Source organism: Gallinula chloropus (genome assembly GCF_964237585.1).
Source record: "Gallinula chloropus genome assembly, chromosome: 6".
Classification (NCBI taxonomy): domain Eukaryota; kingdom Metazoa; phylum Chordata; class Aves; order Gruiformes; family Rallidae; genus Gallinula; species Gallinula chloropus.
In genome coordinates this window covers 11,856,956-11,872,773 of record NC_140091.1, presented here as the reverse complement: position 1 = coordinate 11,872,773, position 15,818 = coordinate 11,856,956, and the positions used below count along the sequence as shown (strand labels likewise).

At 43.6% G+C, this 15,818-nt stretch overlaps 1 protein-coding gene across 1 annotated transcript in view; it reads left to right on the top strand.

Moving 5' to 3' along the window:
• The window catches only part of PTPRF (protein tyrosine phosphatase receptor type F), a gene marked incomplete at both ends in the record, with an annotated part of 250,710 nt that overhangs the window by 37,155 nt on the left and 197,737 nt on the right, over window positions 1-15,818 (top strand). The gene's annotated exons all lie outside the window — the stretch shown is intronic.

Below are 15,818 nucleotides of genomic sequence, written 5' to 3'. Positions count from 1 at the left end.
GGCAAAGAATTGGAAGGGAGAGAAGGGTCTAAAGGAATATACACTTCTCCTCAATCCTGCCTCTCAGCTCCTAAATTCAGGCTTCTCTTCCTTCTGTGACTGTGCACTCACACTTGGACAGCACAGCGATGGAGTTGTTTCTATCCTCCTTCCTTTCTGTCGCACGTTTGGCAACGTGTGACAGAGTCCTGCATTCAATTTAAGCTGTTTTAATTTTAGCAATCTGCATTCTCACTGATCTGTTCAAGAATCATTATTCCAAGAAAGAAGAAGAGGAAAAAAAAAACCCAAACCAAAAACCCCAAATCCTTGCATCCAAGGAGATGAGAATCAGAAAGGCATCTCTGGAGTATTTCTGGAGCTCCTAGGTCTGTGTTGGAGAACGGCTCTCCTTCTGAGCTGGCTTTCCTGACCAGTTCAGCCACACTGCCCTCCAGAAGGGAGACCATAAAGCCTGTGCTTGGTCGCCAGCCAGCCCATCAGTGCCTAATGGCATTATGCACAGCGTGGCTGTACTCGGAAACCGCTGTGGATGAATTACATACATGGATGCCTGTTAATACAGTAAGAACAACACTAATATTGTTCTGTGTAATTTATTTCGTGAAGTTCACTTATTCATAGGTGAAGCACCAAATTAGCAAAACAAAAGTGGCTGGTAATATTATTAATAACGATCGCAGCAGTCTGAAAGATAAATCCCTGTCTGCTGCAGTGCCACCGCTGGATTTATAATACTTTGAATGGGGCTTTCTAATACTTGGGATGTTAAACGCTGGCCTCTGAAATGTGATTTGAAGCAACTCAATGAAAACATTTAATAGCTTTTAAGATGCAGTCACCTGGAATAGGAGGCTGTATTTCCTTGTGGTGGTGGACCGGCGTGTCGCTTCTCTCCAGGACGTGGCAGCGTGATGGCTTCACGATGCCAAGACAGTTGGAAGTTTTAAATTAACGTGTGATTAATTTCAGTACTGTCATCATGCTTTCTCAAACCTTTAATTCATATGCCAGCTTTATCACCAGTAATAGTGGGAAAATGCTTGGCTGAAGGAAACGAGCATCTAAGATTATGACTGGTGCTGTTGGGTGATTTCAGCACTTTGCAAATCGTGTTGTCAGCCTGGTTTTTACGGTCTTAAGCGCTAAGAATGTGGGCAGCTGCTGTTGTGCTGCTGGGCTTCTTCTCCCAGTTTACAGTTCATCTTCTGCTTTTCTACCTTTACCTCACTTTCATTTATTTGAGGTTATATTATATAACCACGGCCAAATCACATGTTTTGTATGACAGCAGCACAGCTCCTAATTCACCTGAGGAACATGCCTTTAAGGCTGCTGGCTAATTACAAATAAAACTGGTTTTGTTCCACAACTGAGGTTAAAGTGAAGATCTGGACGTATATTTGTGTATGAAAGTGCAGGCATGTGATCAACAGAACTGCAAGTTTTCCTGAAACTTTGAAATTTTGCTGTCATGAGGCCATTGTAGATGTGATCTTAAACTAAGACTGAGCAGTTTCTTGGTTCAGTTTAAATTATGTCTCTTCTTGGTTTTCGATAAGATGATGGTGATAAAGTATTATGGATTCTACCAGAATATGAGAGTATGATGCAGAATTCAAAGAAACCTTGCAAGAATTAATATGCAATGTCTCTTTTTTCCTTTTTTTTTTTAATTTAAAAGGGGATCTTTAGTCTGTGAAGTCTTATAGGGGATTTATATGATGTAAAACATTTTACTGTTCGTAAGAATGGGGTAATAATGATCTGAGGTATATACATTGGAGAAGGAGAGAAAAGAGACAGAGATGGAGCAGAACCCTTTCAGATAAAGGATCCTGTTAGCATACAAACAAGTGGGAATAACTGACAACAAATAACTTTAAACACCACAATCCGTTCTCCTGCTGATGTTTCCGTGAGCATCATTTAGAACAGTTTTCCACTAAGAGAAGTGTGGCTGAAACTCAGAGCTATTATAAGATGGTGCGTGATCCATTTGCAGAAGTGATTGTGCAGTGCAGCCCTTGCAAGCTGAGGGATGGGGCTCTGGGAGCTTTGGAGAGCCCCTTCCAGCCCTCTCTGCCTGTACAGTTTGGCTGTCCCGGCTCACGCTTGCTTTGACAGGCTCCAGTGCTTGGTTGCTGCTGCTTGGTGTTCCTGTCTCAAATTCCTCTTTGATAACGGTGACAGGCAGGGAACCTGTTTGATACCCTGTTGGTGTAACTAATTCCAGCTCAGCAAATGGGGAAACCCCCCTTTGATAAACATTTATTCTTAGAGAACACAAGCAGAGTTGGCAGGCACCCACCTTCAAGTCAGTCTTTAAAACATAACGTGAAAATCAAAGATTGGTGATAGGCAGGAGATTATTCCTGCATGGGTAATCCTTAAGCAAGATCCATTTGCCTATCTGCAGGTATGCTATCCTCACCAGTCACAGAGCCGGGAGACTAATAACATTCACTTGAGGCAGGCATAATTGGACAGGCTCTTTTGTCTCATCTTCCTGTTCTTTCTAGGCTGTGATAGAATTTAGTGATGCACTGACTTGCAGTAGCTGAGGAAGGCTGCCTTTCTTTCAGGCTTCTGATTCATGTAGAGATTTGTGTTCTACCCTGGTGTATGTCCTTCACGAAATACACTGGGATGTCAGATCCCTGAGGTAGAAACAGTGCCACCTTTCTCACGTGTAAAACCCGAGGTGCACCGTTTGCTCACACTGAGTTAGCTTTTGTCATTCTCTTTGCTGGTATGGGTTTGAGTTCAGCAGGTTGAGTGTGAAGCCAGAAACCCCGGGACTTGTTCCACAGCACAGGGGTGAGTGAGGGAGACCTGGAGAAAGCACTCCAAAAAAACATAAATCTGGTTTCTGTGTCCTGTGTAGTCTCCACAAAGAGATGAAAAGCAGGCTGAACCTTGCAGGTTTGACATCTGTGTGTGGTGCATGTCCCTTAAGCATGCAGCATGTGGTAATTTTTTCTAGCAGTGGGAACGAAAAGAAGTGGTGGAGGCAAACACTACATACAGCATTCTTGCTTACAGCTCTCTCGTGGCACCTGCAGCCTTCCATGTATTTGTTAGTCTCAGATTTGGGGATAAACATCCTTCCAGGCTGCAAAAGTCAGTATAAAGGCTGACATGACCAGATCTGGGTTCTCCTCTGATAGGGTTATCCCTGGTGCATGTATGGCACGGAGTCACAGAATCACAGGACTGTAGGGGTTGGAACGGACCTCCAGAGATCATCAAGTCCAACCCCCCTGCCAAAGCAGGTTCTCCAGGACAGGTCACACAGATAGGCCTCCAGACAGGTCTTGAATATCTCCAGAGCAGACTCCACAACCCCCCTGGGCAGCCTGTTCCAGTGCCCCATCACCCTCACAGCTAAGAAGTTCTTTCATGTATTGGTGTGGAACTTCCAGTGCTATGAGTCATCAGTGGAACAGCTGCTTTCAATTCCTCATGACCTTCCACGATTGTGTGAAACTTCCATGAAACAGGCACTTGCTGCTGAGGTGAGGAGAAGTGTGGTAGAAGGTGCTGGAGGTATGGGTTGAGGGACAGTCCACAAGTATTTGTGAGTAGGTCATGGCTAAAATATAAACATACTTGAGTTAAGATGTGTGAGAAAATATAAAAAGAAAAGTTAGGGGAGCTACTGGATGCTTTCCATTCTTCACAGACACTCCTAGTCTTTGTACTGAGCTCCTGCTTACCACCAGCTTGCTAAATGCTGCTCTTGAGATGCTGTCAGCCACATGGCTCATGGATGAGCAGTGAGGCTTTCATAAGGAAGGCAGCTACTGGAGGGCTGCCCAGTCTGAAAGCCCATGTCAAGGGTGTTGGTTTCCTTGGGTTTGGTTACTGTGCTGTAACTCCCTGCCTCCGCTTCCTCTTGGATTTCAGTCTGCGTGTGTCCCACCAGGTGCTGCAGTAAGGGCCATGACCTGCAGCAGAGCTCCATTGTGAGCAAGGAACGTGTTGTCCTAAGCCCGTGTGGACTGTACTTTGGTGCTTTGAAGAAGAGAAGTTTGTTACTGGGTAGCAGGCAGTGTTTTGTGGCTTCGAGAGGATGAAATACACCGCCTCAAATAGCACCTGCTTGGTGGAATAGATGTGCTGCTTTGCAGAGATGTTAGCTGGTGTTCGCTCTTTGCAGAGACACAGATACTGTCAGAGGTGCTGAAGAAAGAGATAATTTGTGACACAAGAAATATTTCCTTAAGATGGATTCAGTCCCTTCAGAGCCCCACGCAGCCCGTAGAGTTAATGGTAGTGCTGGGTTTTCCAGCAACCCCATGGCATGGAGCACCCATGGGGCTGGCTCCTGGTCCTGTGAGTCCTGTGCATAGCCTTTCCTCTTCAGTGTGTGTTCCAGCCTGCACACAGGTCCCAGGACAGCTCTGGAAATTCAAATATGGCACCTTGTGGTTCCAGTGCATTATCTTCTGGGTTCAGGGTAGATCTGGTGGCCACTGCCAATTTTTTTGCAGCGTGGCAAACAGTAGCTTCTCTATGTGGACCGTTGCATTTCTTGCAACTCTCTGCATAATCAGGTGAAATCAAGTAAAAGTTGGTGCAGGTAAAAGGCTACAAAACAATCAGATCTGGAACCATGCCTGGTAGCTTCAGATTTAGGGAGTTTAGTTTGGAAACAGTTAGAGGCTGACCTCATCATCTACACAGAGAAAAGTTATTAAAGTGAAAAGAGCTTTTCATTTTATCTGTTAAATTCATAACACAGCAAGAAATGGATACTAGAAAAATTAAATCAAGAATGCAGCAACCATGAAGGTGATTAATTTTGATGCCTTTCTAAAAGTCAGCCCTTGGTGAACCAGAAAGCCCTGGGTGGAGGAGGGGACTGGGCACCTCTGGGATGAAGCGACTGAGCTGCTTTACGCATGGAGCTGGTTTGACTGTAAAATGGCACAACCCCAGCACGTGTCAATTGTTCCCTTTACTGTGGAGTCTGGACACCCACCCTTCACACTGGATGGAGTCGTGTGTTTTCCACAGACATCCAGAGCCATTCTGGGGAAACTTGGGGGTGGTTCATGGGCAGGAGACAGCAGCTCCCGGAGCTTCCCCAGCTCCACCACAGATTGTACCAAGGTCAGCATCCAGCCATGCAGCGTGGCCTTGGTGCTCCCTTTTGGTGGTTCTCTTTCTGCCGTGGGCAATCAGAATTGCCCGGCAGCGCTCTGCCAGCACCGTCCTGCTGCCAGGTGGAGGTGGTAGCTCTGGCATCAAAACTCAGCTCAAATGGCTTTTGAGCTGCAAGTGACACGCTGCTTTCACTCGACTGCTGCTCAATACGTTGCTATGGGGGAAAAATGCTGGTCAGTATCTCCCTGAAGTGTTGAACCTCTCCATCCAGGCTTATCAAGGAGTCTGACTTGGAGGAAAGCTATTAATAGGGGAATATTCCTATTTCTTGGGGAATTCCAAGTCAGATTGAGCAAAAAGGAGTAACATGTTTTATAATGTTTTTACACTTGATGGTATTTTGCTCGGGTGCCTAGCTACCTGCTGACATGTTTTTACACTCTGGTAAACATTTAAATGTGGAAATTCTCTTTCTTGGTTTTCTGCAGACAGTGCTAGAGATGCTGCATGATAAAACAGTCGATACAAATGGGGAGGGGGCAATCACTGGTGTAAGAGAAATGCCAGAGTGCATTCATTCTCATTAAGCAGCAAGTTTTCCTCCTCGCCAGGTAGATGGGGCAGATATTTGGCTCGTTACTAGAAGGAGGCCAGAACAACGTACAGTGGCATTAAAATGAAATGCAGGTCCCTTCCTGAGAGCCTGGGATGCCTTTCCTTTGGTAACAGATATTCTGAAGAGGTTGCTTACTCTGGCTCCCAGTTCTATTAAAACCGTCGTGTGATGCTCTCTGTTTACAAAATAAGGTTTGCACTCACTTTTAATTCTTAAAAGCAGAGGAAAAACCTGAGCTTGGCAAAGCCTTTTGAACTGCCGAATCAAGAGCTAGCTGCTTGCAAAGAGGGATTAAAACCTTTTAATCCTTTTGTGTAAAAGAATATGGTGTTTAATGTGGTAGGCATGCTGGCAAAATTAATTTTCATGTTTTTTCAAGCACAAGATTTCAGTTCTGTCTTTGTTTTGCTGGCCCTGCATATCTTATGGGTTCTTTACACTACGGAAGACACTTTATTAACTTTCGGAGTTTTGAAGAAATTTGCAAATAACAAAATGCAGATTTGGAAGGAAAAATAAGTTCCTAGGAGCAGGCAGATGAGACCTACTGCCTCAGCCAACATTGCAAAGAGGGGTTTCAGAGCCCCATAGCTCTGGCATTATTAGTGTCTTGTCCCTTGTATGTGTTTGTGCAGGGAGGGGCTGAATTCAGGTGCTGAATTTTGTGTGTGATTAAATTAACATTCTATATGTATGCATTTGAAAGCCCTTAAGTGAATGTTGTGTAAATGGTGATAATTGGAGACAGTCTCCTTGCAATCCTTTCTCGAGCTAAATAAGGTCTAAGGCCAAAGGCCCAAATGTTTAATTGTATTAAACACAGAGGCTGAAAAATTTATTAACTCAGAAAGTGTGTATTACCAACTTAATTGGAAGTGCCTTTAAGCTATTATCAGGTGGAAATTTGACTCCAGGTTTCAATTTTAAATTAAAACGAAGCAGAAAACCATTCTGTGAGGCTGCAGGAAAGTCTGCAGAGAGTGCAGTGCTGCTCTCTTCCCCCCTTGGTTTTCTATCCTGTGTGTAAATGCTGGTGAGTTAGAATCAAAATCTAAGGCCATGCATAGGGGTCTGGCTTTTCCCCAGGACATGTGGCAAGCTGCTCATGCAGCCTGTGGGTGCTCTAGGGAAACATAAAAGCAGAAGAGGGGAAACAGATGACCTCAGGTTCCAGAGAGGTGTTTTTCTGGGCAGATTTCTCCTTTGCTTTTCTCAGTTGTATTCAGGAGTGCGTTGTGCTTTGCAGAATTTTTTGAGGGTTTTTTTTTTTCTCCTAGTTACGCGTTATTTCAGTTATTGGAAACAATTGTTAGAATGGTGTCATAGTAGAGAGGTTGATTTATTCCCTCCCTGCCCCTCCTTCCTGGCACACCATGAACTGTTGAAAACCCATGGACAAGAGTCAGTCATAGCACAGGGATTAGCCAGAGTTAGGGATTTTCTCACTAAGATGTAAAGCAGCTCACACTTACAGCTAACCAAGCACTCTCAGAAAGATATTGCAATTACAAGAGCCTTGAAAAATAAAGGAGAAAATTTGCCACCCTGTGTGCAAAATCTGTAGGCACCCTGTAGATACGATACAAAGAGAAACCACCTTCCTGTTGCGTCAAGGTCTAAGTTGCCTGCCTAAAACTCTCTCCACAAATACATTGGCACCCAAAATGTCGAGTGGTGCTGAGTGACTTGCACAGCATCCTTGCACGATGGTTGCTGGAGACAGTTCTGTTTCGGTGTCATGTCAGTTAATTTTAGGTGTCTAAACTCTTTCAACAATTTCCATGATTCATAAAGAGACAGAATTAGGAATTTACTGAAGTGCAATACTATGATGACAGGCTGTTGCTGTAGTTTATTAATATCCAGTAATTGTGGCCTTACTGCTTGAGTGAACTAACGGCTTTTAACCCATATTTCTGTGGAATAAGCAGGTTTCACCAGACATCAGCATCTAACGGTGGATGCTCAGATTCTACTGGTGCATGGATGGTTTACCTGTAACTGGCCAGACCATAAGTACACAGGTTCTGTGAGGTTTTAAGATACTGCTTTGAAAATTCTTCTTAAAAGTCTCAGTTTTGACTTACATAGTAAAGTTTTATATCAGATTTAGTAAGTGCAAATCCTGTATTAGCAAAAGGGAAAAGAGGCCTTGAAAATGCCGGTCTGGGTGTGGAGATTGTCACCCATGTGTCTGCAGGGGCACCTCAGGCCCACCCACAGCTTCACCTTCAGAGCGGGTTTATGGCAAGGGAAGAGCCTTCAGGAACTGTGAGCAGCACCTGTTTTCTGAGTGCTGAAGAAGCAGGAATCAAATATTGTAAGAGTTTCTGAGCTTAAGTCGTTATAAATCCTGATAAATTTCTCCATTTGCCCTAACGTGTACCCTTGCGTTCTCCTCAATTAACCTTTCTGCTTACAAACAAAACATGGTGGGTCTTGCCTAATGAGTACCTGGTGTCTTAGCTCACTGCATCTCCTGCCAGTGTTTAAGGAGGATCACAGCCTCTCCTGGATGACTGCTTTTATTGTTTTTGTAATGTAACTTTTCTATGGAAAGTTCCATGTCATCACACATGCTAAAAGATCTACTTGTTAGAGATTTGTGTACTAATCATTCACTTTATTTGGCTTCACATTGTATGAAACCAAAAGGTATCTGTGAGTAACCTTATGGAAGTCAGGAGATGAAGGTGAGGAGAAATGCAACTTGCTTTGAGATAATGTTTGTAGATTTGATTATCACAGACAAGAACATTTGAAGCTGGAAAACCCCACCACTGAAATTGGATTGAAATAGCAGAATCATTTGTCCTAGCTGTTGGGAATCTCTTAAGCATTAAAACCTAATAGCAATAAGATGATAAAACAAGAGAGGAGGATGTGCGGGTAACATTAGGTAACCTGTAATTCAGAGGGATCTGAGGAATGTGGTGAATGCCATTTTCTGTGATTGGGATGCAGTTAAGTGTTTTTTTAAAGTGGATGAGAGAGGGGGCTACGATCTGTTCACTGGATAGGAAGAGAATTGCGTACGTATCTGAGCATGCAACATGCCACTATATGTATATATTTGCATTTATTTAATAAGTACTTTATGCTAAGCAATAAAGGACAAAAGTTTCATTTACAGTGTGTTGTCATCTTAGTGAAATAAAACTGAAATAGGAGAAATAGGGAATGAATTACCATCGTGATCACTGAGACCCACGGATGCTTTAGTAAACCGTTGTAAAGTAAATGTTATTACAAGGCTCAAACAGGCTCTTCCTACTTGTAAATTACACAAGAATTAAAAAGTGCAAGTTTGAAAAATGGTGTTTTGCCACACAATATCCCTAATGATTGCAGAGGGACCGAGACCGCGTTTAAATGATGGTGGGTGTATTGAAGGGAAAACATTAGGATATTAAACATAAGGATAGCTGGAGAGCCCACTGGCTTGCCTCCTGCCCTGAAGCAGATGCTTAGGAGAGAAATCATAGAGTAGGTTTCACCAGAGTATCCTTCCGGCAGGCATCCATCCGTGCGCAGATATCAATCATCCAAGATCATAAAGGGAACAGAGAAAGAGAAATACCCTTGCTGTATGTTTAAGACTGGGACACCTCCGTCTTCTAGACCACTTTATTTCCACTTCAAAGTCAGTCGTGAACATGAGAAAGTCGGTGTCATTCTTGGTTTCTTCCCAGCGTTATAACAACTGAGCCACATCATCATTTTTCGCGCACTCGTCCTGACAGCAGCCATGGGAGAACAGCAGGCAGGTTTTACAGTGGAAGCTGAGGCACAGTTGTGCCTCGGCATATGTGGCAGGGAAGGTTAAAGGCAGGGATTTAAATCTGAATTTCACAATTTCCAGACACAAGAACTATTCCCATTATGGTCTCTTCCTGCTTGTGTCGATAACTTCCTTTACATTCATTTAGCCCAGGAACCTAAATAAGGTTACCTGCATGTGCCCATTCTGTGTGCTTATCCAGTTCATCTCGTATCGCAACTGTAACTTTTCCCTTCACAAAGGAGATGACTTTCAATCTTAATTTAGCCCAAGTCATAAAAGCTTTCAGATAAAAATACAAGCTCCTGTCTCATACGCTGGTCTTATTTTGGCTGCCCTTCTATTTAGAACAGTGGGCACTTGTAGCATGAGGACAGAGATACTTTTTCTTTACAATCTCTCGCAGCAGGTGAGTGTTCATAGAAGGCTTAATTGCAGACATGTGTTTAATAATTCATTTTTCTTAAAACCTGTGTGCAGCCCTTTGAAAAACAGCATCCGCAAGAACAGGAGGAGCGGTATGATTGCCAGCTTTTGAATTAAAATTTTTGGACGAAGCATATTTGATGTGGGTGCTAAATACTGAAAAAGCATCAGGATTCAATTTAATTTTGCCGTTTATTTTAAGAAACCATCTAATGATGGGTCTTTTGAAACAAAACAAGTTAATATTTGGGTATATGAAGCATATTTATGTTGGCATATATTATTTTTCAGCCACTTGAAATTTCTTGGCTCTTATAAAATTACAAGGAAGCGTCTTTTATGTGACTGGTGTGTGCTTAATGGGCAGCAAAATACAAGGATCTGAGCTAAATATACATGACCCAGCATCATTTTTCAAGGCTCTGGCTGGCATTCAAGTCAGGTAATGCAGATCATATGTTACTTCTCGAAGGCCGTGGTTCGCATATAAGACACCTTGCCAAGTTAGAGGGAGGCTACAAGAGGCTCTGTGCCTCTTGAAGTAAATCTGGCAAGAGTCGTTTCTCTCAAGGAAGGTCCTTCGGGTTCACTGAGAAGCTGCACAGCCTAAAACCAACACGTGATGAAGCAGCTCTGATCTGCCCTGGTTGAGAAAGGAAAACCTGAAAGAGAACTGTGCTGCTGCAGAGTTTTGGTGGGGCAAATTTTGAAATCGCCACTGAGATGGTTTTCTGATTCAGAACAATTGTTCTGCAACAGGCAAATTGTCTAGAATAGCAGAGAACAACAGTGATTTTATATATAAAATATGAGTGAGAGAGATGAATCTTCATGGTTGGCTGTCTCACTCCGAGTTTCCCTGCAGGAAGGCCGTGTCATTGACTCTCCAGCAGAGATGTTCTGCCTTTGAAGCTTCAGGTTCCCATCCCAAATCCATTACATTTGGTTTTGCTGGGGAGGGCAGACACCACCCTTTACTGAGGAGCAGTAAACTTGTCTGCTTGTACTTCTCTGGTTTTCTGTACCCATGTTCTGGTGGACCTCTTAAAATGTAGTTCAGAGGAGCATTTCTTTTGAAGGCGTGACACACCGTGGCTCAGCAGAGTTCGCCGCTGTTTTCCAGCATAGCAAAGTAAACTTATGTGTCCCTAAATCTCTCCAAGCATCTCTTCCACACCATGAAGCCCTCCTTGAGATTCACTTTATAGGATTATCAGGAATCTCTGCTTGCTCAGCAAGTGGTTTGTTGGTTCTTTTCCCCAATGCTATCAACTGTGAAAGGAAAGTCCTTTTCTTGTGAAATGCTTTTTTTTCTTCCTTTTTAAAAAATAGTTCCTCAATGGAGAGCGTGTCTGAGCAAGTTGTTATCTTTCAGCCCTCAGCCAAAAAAGATGAAGCATGTTTCTTTCTCTTGTAAGGGAATACTCTATTTTTCATGGTCCTCCTCCTCAGAACTGTGTTTTTCCCATAAGCTCTCTAGAATAATTTAGTTTTGAGCAAAGACCAAACAGGGAAAATTTCAGCCAAGAATGTGAAAGTTTTCCCATTCTCCTGCCTGAAGCTTTTGAGTGAGTAGAAATGATGATAGCAGTCATTTCCACTCCTGGTGTAGTGGGAGCTTGGTTATGAAATGAGAAGCAGCGATTAGTTTAGAGGGTGAAGACTGAACATGCTCCAGAGATCTGACACGGAGCAGAGAGGCCAGGGAGAGGGAGGCTCGAATTGTTTGGACTTGGAGTTACCACATTACAAACAGACCAGTCTGCAGTTGTTATTCCATACAGTGAAGTAAGGGAAGGCAGGTGTGATGGGCACCCATCCATCCAGCACTTCTCCCTCCTGTCACCCAAGACTTGCTTGGGAGGTTCTCTCCTAGGCTGATACTTAGGAGAGCTGTCGTTGGAATCTGATTGGAGGGGGGGGGGGTGTTGTTTGTTTGTTTTAAGCCTTTCAATAAATAAATCTTCAATTTTGCCTGGTCCTTAGTTTGTCAGGGAAAAGGCAGGATTTCACGGTGAAAAACACTTGAGATTCTTGTATCTATTTGTGGTCCCTTTGAAAAACAAACAGTTAACTTCAAGCTTGGCATGTGTGTAGTCTTCTGTGGAGACTTTGGTTGTTTTGAATTCAAGAGGGGAAAAAGAGAAGGACTAGATCACTGGTTAAATATTGCATTTTCAGTACCTTGTTATTTCTTTGTGGTTGTGTTTCTAAGGTTACCCTAGGAGTGCACTCAAAACAGGCTAAAAAAACCCCACCCTATTTGGACCATCACCAGGTCCTGTCCCCAAAGGTTGTAACTGCTGCCCTTTGGAGGTAACTAGTGATGATCAAGTCCAGGATGGATGGGGCTTTGGGCAACCTGGGTTTTGGAGGGTGTCCCTGCCCAGGGCAAGGGGTTGGAACTAGACAAGTTTTGAGGTTTCTTGCAACCCAATCCAGTCTGTGGTTGTGTCCCATGACAGCTTTCTCCAGGCAGTAGAGTTGTACAGGGTGGTGTTTGGAGGGGAGGTGTGGAGGTAGTCTAATCCACTTAACATGCATTTTCCACAGACATCAAGATTTTCATGGATGATCTGTTTCACTTCTGTGAGCTCTCACTAAGATAAGTTTGGGGATTTGCTGAAACAGTTACCAATCAGTATAAATATATGTCTCCCCATGCTCGGCTACATTGTCCTGGGGCCAGGACTCAGGATTGTAGGTTTGCTTAATTGGTACTTTCCTTCCATTTCAAAACTTGGTGACACACAAATGTTTTAAAATGGCTTTGTAGTAATAGCTTTTCCCAGACTGTGTGAGAACTTGGTTTATATACAGGTATACTTTTGTCACTAGTCTCGGTGGATTTAGATAGTTTCCAGAAATCAGTGTTGCTCAATTAAATGTGTAGAAGAAAAAGATGCATTGCAACAAAGTAAAATCAAGCTGGTAAAGGCAGCAGGGTTTTAGGTTTTACTGTTGGTGAACATTCAGTTTCCTTTTGTTCTGGTTTTTAATAGTATTGATTTTTTTTAAAAAATGTACAAAAGTAAAGTAAGTCCTCAGTGTAGAAGCTGGGGAGTAGGTGTACAGCGAGAGATATAATTGCATTGTATTCTTCAAGGACAGAAGTGGTTTTTTTAATTCTGTTGTATTTGTCATTTGAAAAATTTACACTATTTTACTAAGATCACAAAGTAAATAACAGAAAATCAGAAGAACAAATCAACCACCAGAATGCAATACAAGACATCGGCTCAGCACACTGCATAGCAAAACAGTCAATCACACTGCAATCACTAGCATCCTGAACAGTAAATTAACATTTCACTAGGATAGATGAGAGGTGAATAAACACAGATATATGTAAATACAAACTAAGTAGAAATAGACATGATTATAGATGAGTAAATATGTGAAATCAGCATCAGTTAAGCAAGCACAATTAATAATTGCTTGCTGTTCATGTCAGGACAATGTGCCAAAGACTGCAGACAGCAGCCATTAAGTCTTAAAAGGCGGTTTTCTAGGTTTTGAGCTATTTACTTTGTGCAGTCCTGGGGCTCCCTTCACCAAGGAAGGCCAGTTCAGCACAGCAGCATGTGGTGAATCTCTATGGTCACGTATGTGTTCCTTCACAGAAGCTTTTTGAGGATGGAGTGTGTGTATCCACTTCTGCATGAACAGTGTTGACCTGGATGCATCCACCATCTGCAGAGGCCTTTGGAAATAAAGCCCTGCAAGCAGCAGTCACAGAGGTCCCACCTGCAGCTTAGTGTCTCAGTTGTGACCTCCAGATCACCTGGGTTCAGGGTTGGCATGTACCCTGGTGCCTGTGGTTGGTGTAGGTGATCGCTGGGCTCCCTTTCACACAACCACAGTCTGTACTGAGCATCTGATGTTGCAGGTTTTGAAGGGATCTGCTCTCCTGCTGCCTCAGGAATGGCATGCCACCAGCCCTTCTGCTAAGCAGTCTTTAGCTGGTGGTTGCTTCTCCATGTGGTGCCCAACTGCTCTGGAGCTGTGGTGGGTTGGCCGTGGCTGGTTGCAGAAGCCCACCCAGCATCATACCTGGCTGCAGCATCATACCTGCTCTATTGCAGTGTCATCACGGGCTACAAGGGTGTCTCTGCTGGGGATCCAGAGCTCCTTCACCTCTGAGCAGAGAGTTCTCAGGTGTTTTGCCCTGTCTTAAACTAGTTGTGGTGGCTCTGTGGTGAGCTTACCTGTGCCCAGCTGTGGGGCCATTGTGGAACTGGCTGTGGATGGAGAGGACCTGGCGTCAGCTCAAAGAGGCACCCCTGCAGCTCCCTCCTGATGCCACCCTGACGCCACTACACAGCAGTGTGTGTAGAGCAAGGAGAGTCCTGGGCCCTCAGCAGTCTCCCTGGTCTCCACATTGGAGTAGGGCAGAGCCTGGCTTTGTCAGAAGTGGCAGGTAGAGTATGTCACTGGGCCGAGCTGCGGTGCCAGTTAAGTCATCTTGTGCCACACTGTAGGCATGGTGGGGGCCTGCGTAAGCAGATAGCATGAGCTAACCAGAATGTAAGACTGGAGTTAAGGATGGTCTTACAGTTTCAGGAAAGCCTTCAGAGACTGATGCTCAAGGGCAAGTTGCATTCTGCAGCTTCGGGTGGCAAGTGCCAGCTTCCAGCTGCTGAGGGAGAGATTCCATCTTCCATTACCTCCCAGCCCCATCTGATTCTGTCATGAGCCACTGTGGTCCCTACCCTGCTTGGAAAAGAAGGGGGAGGGAGAGTATGTCTCTCAAGGACATACTCGCATCGTGTCTAGAACATGAAGATGAGGTACCACCATAGGCACTGCTGGGGATGTTGGTTTGGTGTCTTAGGGTTGAACAGGACTCACTCCTTTCCACATCCCAACAGCTTTCTTTGCTCCATTTATAGGTAGGGTTCATCTTTAGGGTGGTTTGTGTGTTTGAAACATTGCCTTCATGCAACCTGTGCTCTGAATGACATCATGAGTAGCCTCTGTTAATTCCCTCTGTGAAGTTAAATGCTTTAGGGCTTTATAGGGCTACAAGACCACCAGACACTTTTGTTTAGACAAAGCAGTGTTTCAAAGTGACCCTCCAAGTATATGTTGCAAAATTCTCTTGGGTGCAGAAGAAAAATATAATCATTCAGTCTGGATGCCTAGTTTTATCCATCCAAGCCTGTCATGTAAATCCAGAAGACACAGCTGTATTTTCATGGAACTTCTTTTATTGATTATTAAAATGCTACATGAATTATTTTTTTTCTTCAGTTTTGCTGACTCTCTCTGGCCTGAATGTCACTTTGGTTTCTTTGCTGACTTTCACTTTTAGTGATTGGTTTCTTACCAAACATAGGCCAGCCTGTGCAGGTTTCCAGATGCTTACGGTCTATAGGATTTTTTTTTTATGTCAATCCACATCTAAAATGAAATTGAACGTTGTTATTTGTGTACTTAAAACTGTATCTGTTAATTCTGAAGAATGTCTTAACAGCTTTCAGGGAAAAGTAATGTCAGCGTATGGTGTGTTCTGTAGCTTGGGTCTGTCAGCTGTTCTGTGATTTTTGGTGCTGTGACCATGTTACAAACCTGCAAAAATCCATCTATTAAAAAAAAAATAAACCGTAAAAATGGTTCCAAATGGTTCCATACCTGACTGAGTGCCCAGGGGACTGGGGGAGCCCTCTATTGCCCTCATTTACAGGCAAACCAGATGGACTTTATTCATTTCAGAAAAAAATGATACTCAATCAGAAACTCCTGCTTGTCATGTTGAAGTCTGCACTGAATTTGTGTAGCTGAGGCCATTCAACCCGGATCTGTAATAAGAGCACCAATTATCTTATAATTTGGATTAACATGACACAGCCTTTGCTTATCTGATGTCGTGTCCTCATGGGG